Below are 12,224 nucleotides of genomic sequence, written 5' to 3'. Positions count from 1 at the left end.
GTACTTTCACCAAAAACTTAGTAGAAAGTTAGTATGATAATGTATGTAAAGTGCTGCATTTGAGTGCCTTTTACAGCTCAATGCTTGGTGGCTGTTATTACATAGGGTAAGGATCAGCAGCATCCCTCTGCTGAACGTTCAGGTAAGATTGAATTCAGGAACCTATCAATTGCCTGGTTGGTGGAAGTTTAAGTTCTTTGCCAGTGTTTCTGCAAATCCCAGAGGCTTGTAATCTTTTATGACCAATGCCTGTAAGCTTTTAATTCTGTTATTCTCTACATTGACCCATATGTGCAACTGAGTCCTTCTCCAGTTACTTACATAAGGCAGTCCCTGTGTGGTGTATGGTTTACTAAGGATGTTTGGAGTATGTTTGGCTGTTTATTTTGGGGGGAGTTTATACTTGCATGAAGGGCACATTTGTAACTGTTATACATATCCACTGACCAACGTGTCTCTGGGAAGTTTCCGTGTTTACTTTAGCACTATGTAATCTCCAATTCACTCTAGCTGATTGACTCTTCTCTCCCATAAGTCCTCATTAGAGGGTACTGGAGAGGGTATTGGAGAGAAGCTTCTTATCTTCTGTGTGATTCTCATGACCATGGCCTTCTTTTTTGAACTTAATGTGGAAGGGCATCAAAATGACATGTTCATGAATCTTGCATTTTCCCCTGAGTAGCCTTTCAGAGCCTGAATTACCTTCCAACTCTGTGGGGTCCAATCATGCTTTAATTTTCATTCTTCTGTGAGATCTGGCTGTGCAGCTGAGATTTTCGTCTTCTTTTTACCTTGTGAATTCTTACAGCAAATCCCTGTGCCAATGTTGAATTTTACCTGAGCCCTGTGCTCCTGGAAAACAGTGGCAGTTCAAGAAATCCCTCCACTCTTTTGTTTTCTGGAAAAGAAAGCACTTTGACCTACCCTCAATCTGAGTTGGCATATAACCCCTCCTTAATGACCCCGCTGGAACATCAACTAATAAAATACCTTCTTTGACCAACTCTTCAGTCCTGCTACTGTTACTAGCTCATCCCACTTCTGCATATCTGTTTCTTTCTAGCCTCATTCTTGTTCACTTCTCTTTATGAAAGAAAATTCCTTTTCTGTCTGACATTTGACACTTTTGTTGGTCTCACAATTGAGACATTCTCCCTAGTGCAATAGTTCCCTTGCATTATTGCTATAGACCATTTCCCCCCTTTTGCAGTAATATCTCTCCTTACCTAAGACCAGATTTGATTTTTATTTGACACTTGTTACTTAAAAGTATGTGTGTTTCTCTGTACCTTGCAAACCTAAAACAATCTAATTAACAGGAAATTGCCCTCCAAATACTTGTATTGCCTGTGTTATTTTGTTTCCTTAGACCCTGCTGATCTTTGGCCTTCACATTGTTGACTTAAATCATGTAGCACATTATCTTTGTTTTTAAGTCCAGTAGGCTGGTGCATGGTGTATCAGAAGTAAAAATTTGTTGAAAGAGCAAATGAATTCACAAATCTCTGAGTTGCAAGATAATTCACGGACTAGCAGTGACTAATATTTCTCAGAACTCACAAATGAGCAAAAGTGTTTCTTTCCTACACAACTGGTTTTTCTGGTTAGAAGACTGTCTTAAGTCTGTTAAGGAAGAGAACTGCCCCAGGAGTTGGAGGCATCTGCTACTAAGGTTACTGGAACTTAACACATACTTCCTGGGAAAACAGTGCAGTTGAGTTTGGGTCAAATGAAATTAATGAGGGACTTAAGGTACAGTCAGCTTTGCCAGGTGGGAAGCAGGAAGAATACTGAGAAGCCATACTCTTAGGAACCTGACCTGACACTGATTCACTAAGAGTTATCTAACGGGATGATTTTATTTGTTGAGACTATGACAACAATAGAAGCCAGGCTTTAATCTTTGAGGAAATGCAGAGGAAGGAGTCACAGTTCTGCCATTTATAATGGGAGAGAGAGACTACTGAGGAGCCCCTGGGCTAATATGATGAAGCGACACACACACACACACACACACACACACACACACACACACACACACACAGTGGCTCAAAGACATTCAAGCAGCTTTACATTACTATACGAGAAAACCCAGCTGCATGAATAGGGATACTCAGGAGATTACAGTGATCTAACTTAGTTTGTAGGCATTATATTCAGGAGTAGCTTCAACACATGCAATAAACATTCTTATATAAGGAATGAAAGGTCCTATCCTTTCAGAATCTAATAATCATTTCAGAATCACATACCCATTAATAACCTATAGTCCAGGGCAAGAGATCTGTGGTATTCTCCTAAGACTTCAGGTCTTTTATTGACATTTCATCCCGTGCATCAACTTCGCCAAACCCTGCTTCATGTCTTTGTTCCTCAGACTATAGATAAATGGATTTAGCACTGTAGTCAGTATGGTGTAGATAATTGTTGCTATTAGATTCTTGACAGTATAGTTGGACAGGGGCTGAAAATACACATAGCTAATGCTTCCATAAAACAGGGTCACCACTGTGAGATGAGAGCCACAGGTAGAAAATGCTTTCAGCTTTCCAGCAACTGAAGGAATCTTTAGAACAGTCATGAGGATTCTTAAATAAGAGATGATGATACATGAAAAGGGGGTCATTATGACAGCCAAGCCTTCTGTCATTTACAATGATTTCTTTGACAAAATGGGAGGAACAGGACAATTTTAGCACTGGTTGGTCATTGCAGAAAAAGTGCTGGATGACACTGGAGGCACTGAAGATGAGTTGATTAGTCAGAAGAATGCGCAGGAGGGAGTGAAAATGTGGAATGCAGAAGGAGAAACCAGAAGCAGGACACAACATCTGTGACTCACAATGGTGATGTAGTGGCCATGTAGCGGTCAACGGCCATGGCTGCTAGCAGGTAACTGTCTGTGTTTCCAAAGGCTATGAAAAAGTACATCTGGGTCAGACACTCACCATAAGAGATGATCTTTGTCTCTGACAAGAAGTTCACCGGCATCTTAGGGATAATGACTGTCACATAGCAAATGTCAACAAAAGACAGGACACTTAGAAACAAATACATGGGTGTCTGGAGACAAGTGTCTGAGTGGATGGCCAGGATGATGAGCAAGTTTCCTATCACTGTGACAAGGTAGATGGGGAGAAACACAGCAAAGAGAGGCTTCTGATCCTCAGGTCAAGAGGAGAGTCCAAGAAGGATAAATTCAAGGAGTCTTGTTAGTTTATTTCTTCCCATAGTTGTGGGTTCACCTAAAGATAAACTAACACCGTATCAGATTCTTCCAACATCTGATACAATCTGTACAAAATTTTTCCTTTTGTTCTTCTTATCAGCAATTACAAAATTTAAAATGTTATAATTACCTGGATTGTGGTTTCTTTCCATTAATGTAGGATATTTAGAAATTAATATATATTTTAATCTCCTTTCAGTTGCCTGCTATAAAGAAAAAAATTATGGGGAAACAGAAATGGGAAAGGGATAAAAGAAGAGATATAGGGCAAGAGGAAGAAATGAGTGAAAGAGAATTCTCAGAAGGAGAGGAGGGGAATCCTGGAGAAATTATTCTCTTCTTTTTCTATATATATTTATTGTATTCAGGGTTTTCAGTAGTTAATATATGGTAGGATAAAAAGTTTCATCTCTCACTTAATTTCCAGCTGATGGAATAATGATTTCCCTTAGCGAATATTTGTCTCTGCATCAATTATTCTGGAGGCTGGCAATCATGTAAAAAGACATTGAAATACGAGATTACCCAACAGTTACTCTGTTCCCCTCATTTTTTAGTGAAACCTTACTTGAGTGAAAGGATAGGTACGAAGAGGCAAAAGATAGACAGAAATAACAGGATAGTAAAAACATTTCTTTCTTTCTTTTTTTTTTCTTGAGAAAGGTCTTGCTCTGTTGCCCAGGCTAGAGTGCAGTGGCACAATCTCAGCTCTGCAACCTCTGCCTCCCGGATGCAAGCGATTCTCCCGCCTTAGCCTCCTGAGTAGCTGGGATTACAGGCTTGTGCCACCATGTCCGGCTAATTTTTGTATTTTTAGCAGAGACAGGGTTTCACCATGTTGGCCAGGTTGGTCATGAACTCCTGACCTCAAGTGATCTGCCCACCTCGGCCTCCCAAAGTGCTGGGATTACAGACATGAACCACTGTGCCCAGCCAACATTTCTTTTAATGTAACATAAATCTCATTTTTGTTACCCAGTCCCTAAATGCTAAAATTGTCATTGTTGGTGCATGCTTGTCTGTGTTGGTGTAATTCTTTTCCCAATTCTAGTCTCAGTTATATATATGCTTCCCCAAAAAACCACACAGAGAAGGCACCTGATTTTAGACAAGCTTTCAACCATCATGAAGCTGAAGATTTTCCTCTCTGCCTTCTCTGGGCCTCCCACATGCTGAGGAGATTGAAGACACTCATAGACCCTACCTTCTGTCAAGGGAGCATCCTTTGAGATCATCAAGAAGTCTCTGGAGTTCAGATGGAGAAGACAGCAGAAAACAAGCCAAGAATTATTACAGTTTTGGAGTTTCTTCCCCAAGGAGTCTGGGGAGTGTCAGTGCCTTCTCTTTCTCTCAGAAATCACCCTCCTGACCTAACTTCTTTTGGTGGAAAAGACTCCACCTGTGTGAGGCTGGCTCACATGACAGTGATGCAGAGTGATGGGCTCTCTCAAACTTCCCGAGCCCTGTCCTCACAGCCGTACTGCTTACATTGAAAGACAGCATATGGGGTTGGAGAACGTTTTCTCAGAATTCATTGATCATCAGGCTAAAACAACTAGAACATCTTATGCCACCAGTTGCTTTCCTGTCTCCCTGCATTAGAAGCAGCCCCTTGTTAGACACTGTTCTTAGAACTTTGAAATATAATAAGTAATAGGGTTAAGACTTTAGATTCCAGGCTGTGAATCTTTACTCTTCTGTCTAAAGCAACCTCAACTCTACTTATGTATGGCCCTTGCTTCTCACCCAGGAAAGCCACCAGGGCACATATATATAATATATGTATTTTTTGTTAGCTATTAATTTTATTACAGTTGTAACATACAAACATTAAACAAATCAGATTGATATTTTTATTGTTAAAGCAACTTTCAAAAAAAATGGTTGGCCACTCTAGTTTATTGTGTGGATCTCTTTCAAAGTAAGAAAGTAATCCTCACTGGAACCATTCTAGAACTCATATTGTCATGTATTTGAAATGGCTCTTGCTCTCATTACTTGAAATTTAAGGTGATGTTTGTTTTCCTCCTAGAGACAGATGGCTGTAAGCAGGTGGAAGTGATGGGGGAGGGATTCTGATAGATGACTGAATGGATGAGAAGGATAAGGCTTCTACTCTCTTATTTCTTCTCTTTTTTTCTTTCATTGTGGTAAGAAAACTTAACATGAGATCTACCCTGTTTGCAAAGTTTTAGAGCACAGTATCTTTAATAATAGGAGAAATGTTGTATAGCAGATTTCTAGGACTTATTCATCTTGTATAACTGAAAATATATTCTCCTTGAACATCAATTCTCCATTCCTCCCTCCCTCCAGCCATTAGGGGCATATATTTTATATTTTATATCCATATTTCTGGTCATTTGGGACATCTCACTTTGCATGTAAGATGTAATTCTCAAATTAGGACTTAAACTTCCCCATATCCCTGTACAACCACCATCCAAGGATATCTGATTCCTTCTCACTCATTGCCCCTCACCCATTTAGACTATTGTGTCTTTGCTTATCCTTTCCTTCATCTATTAAACCTAACCTGCAAGGCTCGAATTCAGCCTCTTCCAGGACACTTTGCTTGATGACTACCAGTTGAAATGGCTTTGTCTCTGTCCCCATTTAACACTTTGAACCTCCATTCTATGCAATATCTCAATCTGTTTGTGTTACTGCCTAAACATTAATTTTTAAAAATCCCAGACAGCAACAATTTAATGAGTGCTTGCTATGTGCTAGGCACTCAGCTAAACAAATCAGATGTAATATCTCATTTATTTATCTCAATACCTTAATGAGGTAGGCGGTCTGATTTTCTTTACTTTAGAGTTGAGGAATCTGAGCTCAGAGAGGCAAAGTGAGCTATGCAATGTAGCCTAGCAAGTAAGCGACAGAATCAGTTTTGAAACATCTCATGAGGTTTTTAAACTCCTGTTTGACTCAGTGCTCTTAACCTGCCACTGTATTGCTTTTTTATGATGCTAGCAAAAAGATTTGGATATTATATGCTGAGTAACAATTCCCAAATAAAGCATATTGCCAAAAATATAAACCATTTCTTGTTAATTCAAAAAAACATATTAATTTAAGCTGTCCCTCCATACTGCATACTCCTTGAGATCAATAACCATGCCTATTAATATCTGACTGTTCTGATCAGTTTATTAGTTCATAGACACTTATTAAAGGCTTATGATATGCTAGGAATTTTGGTGGGTACTGGAGATTCAGTGGAATATTAAATAAAGTCAGTTTCCACTCATGAGTGACTGAGCAATGCCTTGTTCAAGGTAGTGGTTACTCAACAGATGAAATATTTTCTCATTTTTCTATTTGTGGAAATTTGAAATAAAAAATGTAGAAAGGTACAAAGAGGAAAATAGTAATCATTCATGTTACCGTCACCCAGAAAGGTTAGCAACAATAGCATTCTGCCCATTTTCTCCAGCCTTCAAAAAATTCATTTATTCACAAACCTTTATAAAGTACTTATTATGGGCCATGAACTCTTCTATGTGCTTTGTAAGTATTGAGTCACTTTTATTGTCCTCATAACCCTATTAGGTAGGCATTATTCTTATATTTTATTTGCAAATGGGAAATCCAAGGCACAAAAAATTGAGTAACCTTCTCAAAGTCATCCAGTTAGTAAGTGGATGAGCCAGGATTCAACCAGGCAACCTCACTTCATAGCACGTGGTCTGACTATGTATGCTATGCTTTATGTCTTCCCTCCAAAATAATACATAATTATAGGTGAATATGTTGCCCTTTAAAATGGAACACTATAAATAGAGATAAGATTGTCCTTTGATTTCTATCCCAGGTCTGGAGGTTTGCTATGTTTTTGTGTTCTGTGAGTGCAAATATCAATCTGCTCTCAAGACTACTATTGCTGGTAAAGCAGAATGGACATTGCAGTAAGTATGGTTTCACTTTCTGTAATCTGTTATAAAAGCCCTTGATCTACTTCCAGCCAGTCCTTAGCTGGGAAGCATTACAGCATAGGCAGGAACAACATGGACTGAGGTGTCGATATCTTGTCTTGAATTCTAGGTCTGCTAATAACCAGTTGTAGGATCTTAGGGTGAGTTACTTAACCTTTCTTTGCCTCATTTGACTTTATGTAAAAAATAGATAATAGTAGCTGCCTCATAATTGTGGTAAAGATTTAATTATTCAATATATATAAAGACACTTTTGGTAAGTTCTATATAACAATTTTCTATTATTTGTATTTTTATTATTCACAGTCTGTGTTGGCCAGAAAGTCTCTGATTTCTCTAAAATGATAAACCTCATACTAAAAGTCTGTTTTGTAGCCGAAAGGACCAGGAGATTGAGAATGCCCCAGACCCTTGGAATACCCTGAGAAAGATCTTCAAACATATTGGTGGTCAAAATCTACATAAAAATGAAAATAAATTAGACTAAAAATATGTATTGAATCATTTAATGCATTATATTGATAACTTTTAAAGAAAAAAAATCAGTTGGCTCCCTCAGTTGATTTAAACTACTTTCAATGATGCTACTTAATTAAAAAAATGCAATATAATGCCAATGCTTATAGCTTTCATATAATCATCTAACTAAAATACATTATAAATTAAATAAAAGTACCCATTCAATAGAATTTATGTTGTAATTTTTGATTTAGTACTGTTTGGGTTTAGGAATAGAAAGTCATGCCTTAAGTTCTGGTTTTAAATTTAACTTTAGTTTGTAGACTGTGAAATGATACTGTCTTCATCTATTTTCTGCTGCTGTAATGGAATACCACAGATGGGGTAATTTATAAAGAACAAAAGTTTCTTTGGCTCATGGTTCTGGAGGCTAGGAAATCTGAGAGCACAATGCTAAAATTTGGTGAGGATTATCCCATTGTGGAAGGTGTCACATGGTAAGGAAGTGCATATATAAGATACAGAGAGGAAGTTGGGCCAGACTCATCTTTTTTTTTTTTTTTTTTTTTTTTTTTTTTTTTTTAATCAGGAACCCACTCCCATGACAATTCCTGCAATAACAGCGTTAATCTATTCATAAGAAGGAGCCCTCCAAGGGTTCATGAGAAAAGATACCTAATCACCTCTTAAAGGCCTATCTCCCAATACTGTTGTATTGGGTATTAAGCTCCTAACACATGAACTTTGGGGGACATTTTAAAACCATAGCAGATAATAATGAGAAAATTGTCCTTGTCTATGTATAATATCTGAAATCAACAAAACTTCAAGGATTTGTTTCCTATATTTAGATTAATACATTTTTCAAAGACACATGTTGCCAGAATTGTGCCCTGTGCCAACTTCTCCATCAAATAACAACAACAACAAAATGGATACAACCTATTGAACACAGAGTACCTTTCAGGCATGTAGTAGCTACACAAATTCTTAGAGACACATCCTATTAGTATGCCCATTTTGGAAATAAGGAAACTGAGTCTTACTCATAGAGGTAAATGATATTTCCCCATGTAGTATTATTGGTAAATGTCAGGGCCAGAATTCAATGCATGTTCTTTTTTTTTTCTTTTTTTTTTCTTTTTTTAATTTATTTATTATTATTAAACTTCAAGTTGTAGGGTACATGTGCACAACGTGCAGGTTTGCTACATATGTATACTTGTGCCATGTTGGTGTGCTGCACCCATCAACTCGTCATTTACATCAGGTATAACTCCCAATGCAATCCCTCCCCCCTCCCCCCTCCCCATGATAGGGCCCGGTGTGTGATGTTCCCCTTCCCGAGTCCAAGTGATCTCATTGTTCAGTTCCCACCTACGAGTGAGAACATGCGGTGTTTGGTTTTCTGTTCTTGTGATAGTTTGCTAAGAATGATGGTTTCCAGCTGCATCCATGTCCCTACAAAGGACACAAACTCATCCTTTTTTATGGCTGCATAGTATTCCATGGTGTATATGTGCCACATTTTCTTAATCCAATCTGTCACTGATGGACATTTGGGTTGATTCCAAGTCTTTGCTATTGTGAATAGTGCTGCAATAAACATACGTGTGCATGTGTCCTTATAGCAGCATAATTTATAATCCTTTGGGTATATACCCAGTAATGGGATGGCTGGGTCATATGGTACATGTAGTTCTAGATCCTTGAGGAATCGCCATACTGTTTTCCATAAAGGTTGAACTAGTTTACAATCCCACCAACAGTGTAAAAGTGTTCCTATTTCTCCACATCCTCTCCAGCACCTGTTGTTTCCTGACTTTTTAATGATTGCCATTCTAACTGGTGTGAGATGGTATCTCATTGTGGTTTTGATTTGCATTTCTCTGATGGCCAGTGATGATGAGCATTTTTTCATGTGTCTGTTGGCTGTATGAATGTCTTCTTTTGAGAAATGTCTGTTCATATCCTTTGCCCACTTTTTGATGGGGTTGTTTGTTTTTTTCTTGTAAATTTGTTTGAGTTCTTTGTAGGTTCTGGATATTAGCCCTTTGTCAGATGAGTAGTTTGCAAAAATTTTCTCCCATTCTGTAGGTTGCCTGCTCACTCTGATGGTAGTTTCTTTTGCTGTGCAGAAGCTCTTTAGTTTGATGAGATCCCATTTGTCAATTTTGGCTTTTGCTGCCGTTGCTTTTGGTGTTTTAGACATGAAGTCTTTGCCCATGCCTATGTCCTGAATGGTACTACCTAGGTTTTCCTCTAGGATTTTTATGGTATTAGGTCTAACATTTAAGTCTCTAATCCATCTTGAATTAATTTTCGTATAAGGAGTAAGGAAAGGATCCAGTTTCAGCTTTCTACTTATGGCTAGCCAGTTTTCCCAGCACCATTTATTAAATAGGGAATCCTTTCCCCATTTCTTGTTTCTCTCAGGTTTGTCAAAGATCAGATGGCTGTAGATGTGTGGTATTATTTCTGAGGACTCTGTTCTGTTCCATTGGTCTATATCTCTGTTTTGGTACCAGTACCATGCTGTTTTGGTTACTGTAGCCTTGTAGTATAGTTTGAAGTCAGGTAGCGTGATGCCTCCAGCTTTGTTCTTTTGACTTAGGATTGTCTTGGAGATGCGGGGTCTTTTTTGGTTCCATATGAACTTTAAAGCAGTTTTTTCCAATTCTGTGAAGAAGCTCATTGGTAGCTTGATGGGGATGGCATTGAATGTATAAATTACCTTGGGCAGTATGGCCATTTTCACGATATTGATTCTTCCTATCCATGAGCATGGTATGTTCTTCCATTTGTTTGTGTCCTCTTTGATTTCACTGAGCAGTGGTTTGTAGTTCTCCTTGCGACGCAATTAAAAATGATAAAGGGGATATCACCACCGACCCCACAGAAATACAAACTACCATCAGAGAATACTATAAACACCTCTACGCAAATAAACTGGAAAATCTAGAAGAAATGGATAGTTTCCTGGACACTTACACTCTTCCAAGACTAAACCAGGAAGAAGTTGAATCCCTGAATAGACCAATAGTAGGCTCTGAAATTGAGGCAATAATTAATAGCCTACCAACCAAAAAAAGTCCAGGACTAGATGGATTCACAGCTGAATTCTACCAGAGGTACAAGGAGGAGCTGGTACCATTCCTTCTGAAACTATTCCAATCAATAGAAAAAGAGGGAATCCTCCCTCACTCATTTTATGAGGCCAACATCATCCTGATACCAAAGCCTGGCAGAGACACAACAAAAAAAGAGAATTTTAGACCAATATCCCTGATGAACATCGATGCAAAAATCCTCAATAAAATACTGGCAAACCGGATTCAGCAGCACATCAAAAAGCTTATCCACCATGATCAAGTGGGCTTCATCCCTGGGATGCAAGGCTGGTTCAACATTCGCAAATCAGTAAACATAATCCAGCATATAAACAGAACCAAAGACAAGAACCACATGATTATCTCAATAGATGCAGAAAAGGCTTTTGACAAAATTCAACAGCCCTTCATGCTAAAAACGCTCAATAAATTCGGTATTCATGGAACGTACCTCAAAATCATAAGAGCTATTTATGACAAACCCACAGCCAATATCATACTGAATGGGCAAAAACTGGAAAAATTCCCTTTGAAAACTGGCACAAGACAGGGATGCCCTCTCTCACCACTCCTATTCAACATAGTGTTGGAAGTTCTGGCTAGGGCAATCAGGCAAGAGAAAGAAATCAAGGGGATTCAGTTAGGAAAAGAAGAAGTCAAATTGTCCCTGTTTGCAGACGACATGATTGTATATTTAGAAAACCCCATTGTCTCAGCCCAAAATCTCCTTAAGCTGATAAGCAACTTCAGCAAAGTCTCAGGATACAAAATTAATGTGCAAAAATCACAAGCATTCTTATACACCAGTGACAGTCAAACAGAGAGCCAAATCAGGAATGAACTTCCATTCACAATTGCTTCAAAGAGAATAAAATACCTAGGAATCCAACTTACAAGGGATGTCAATGCATGTTCTTGACCATTACCCTAGGCTACCACTTCAAGGAAGACAGGTAAAATTCTGTCATTCTATATGTAAAAGCAGAAGAAATTTCACAAAATAGGACTTTTTTTTTTTTTTTTTTTAAATTTTAAGTTCTGGAGTACATGTGCAGGATGTGCAGTTTTGTTACATAGGTAAATGTGTGCCATGGTGGTTTGCTGTGCCTATCACTTAGGTATTAAGCCCAGTATGCATTAGCTATTTTTTCTAATGCTCTCCCTCCCCCCACTTCAACCCCTGACAGGCCCCAGTATGTGTCATTCCCCTCCCTGTTTCCATGTGTTCTCATTGTTCAGCTCCCACTTATAAGTGAGAACATGTGGTGTTTGGTTTTCTGTTCCTGTGTTAGTTTGCTGAGGATAATGGCTTCCAGCTCCATCCATGTCCCTGCAAAGGACATGATCTCATTCCTTTTTATGGCTGCATAGTATTCCATGGTGTGTATGTACCACATTTTCTTTATCCAACCTATCACTGATGGGCATTTGGGTTGATTTAGGTATGACTCTGTCATTTTATGTGTAAAAGTAGGAGAAATTTCA

At 38.4% G+C, this 12,224-nt stretch overlaps 1 pseudogene; it reads right to left on the bottom strand.

Moving 5' to 3' along the window:
• Positions 1-2,184: 2,184 nt before the first annotated feature.
• LOC103239915 (olfactory receptor 1L1-like) lies at positions 2,185-3,246 on the bottom strand (annotated as a pseudogene).
• Between the last annotated feature and the right edge of the window lie 8,978 nt (positions 3,247-12,224).

The sequence above is a fragment of the Chlorocebus sabaeus genome, chromosome 12 (assembly GCF_047675955.1).
Source record: "Chlorocebus sabaeus isolate Y175 chromosome 12, mChlSab1.0.hap1, whole genome shotgun sequence".
In the NCBI taxonomy this organism is placed as follows: domain Eukaryota; kingdom Metazoa; phylum Chordata; class Mammalia; order Primates; family Cercopithecidae; genus Chlorocebus; species Chlorocebus sabaeus.
Note: the sequence above shows the minus strand (reverse complement) of the source record. Positions and strands in the feature narration are given on the sequence as shown.